Here is a 1074-nt window from a genome sequence, read left to right on the forward strand (position 1 = left end):
TCTACCTAGGATTTCCTACATAGATCCTCTTCCAAGTGGTTGACAGTAGTAGCCGAGCACCATCTAGTTCTGGTCTCATAGTCATATAGGCTGCAGATCAGATGGTGTACCAGTTGTTAGGACTAATTGTTTCCATGAATTCTTGGTTTTCTTCATTCTTCTTGGCTCTGGACAAGGAGAGACCCATCATTGCATCTAGATGGCAGCTTGCAACCTTTTAAGATCCCAGTCGCTACTTGCCACAGTAGGAAGTGGAACAATGTTTTGTGTAGTATGTTATGCCAATTGAGCTTGATGTCCCCTGTGACTATGGTCCAGAGCCCACAGATTCAACTACTCAGTCCCTCTGGGTAGCTGGCTGTGACCAAGAAATGGCTACAACCTTGCCTCTTGTCAGCTCCACTATACAGCTGGGAATTAAGATCATACACATAAAGTTATAGGACCATTGTCTGCCAACCCTATACCTGTTCTTGGGTACAGTCCCCACTTCATAGACATACCTAATAGTTCAGCCTGTCCACCCATCTATGCACTCATATACCGTGTTTGCCTTCATTGACCACGCTGTACTATATGTGCAAAAGGGTTCATCTTTGTTGTTTGTACTTCCCGCGTACCTCTCTATGTCTTTCTCTTCCTCAATGCCGCTATATTGATCACTCACATTTGGTACAGTGCCCTTCTCTTCACCCAAATCCAAACTTATATCTATCTATCTAACAGTATTCCCTCCCCTCCCCTCCCACCCCTGGTAACCAACAAAGAAAATGTCCTTCTATGGATAAATGTTTCCTTAACTTTTACAATAACGTACTGATACAATATTTGTGCTTTTGTGATTGACTTATTTTACTCAGCATAATGTCCTTCAAGTTCATCCCATTATGCAGTGTTTTGCAGATATTACATTATTCTTTCGGGTTGCATAGTATTCCATTGTGTGTATATGCCATAGTTTGGATATCCATTCCTCAGTTGATTGACACCTAGGTTGTTTCCATACTTTGGCTATTGTAAATAGTGTCGCAATGAACATGAATGTGCATATGTCTGTTCTTGTCATGGCTCTCA

Source organism: Orycteropus afer, unplaced genomic scaffold, assembly GCF_000298275.1.
Source record: "Orycteropus afer afer isolate SDZICR_OR568_19922 unplaced genomic scaffold, OryAfe1.0 scaffold00118, whole genome shotgun sequence".
NCBI classification, from domain to species: Eukaryota; Metazoa; Chordata; class Mammalia; order Tubulidentata; family Orycteropodidae; genus Orycteropus; species Orycteropus afer.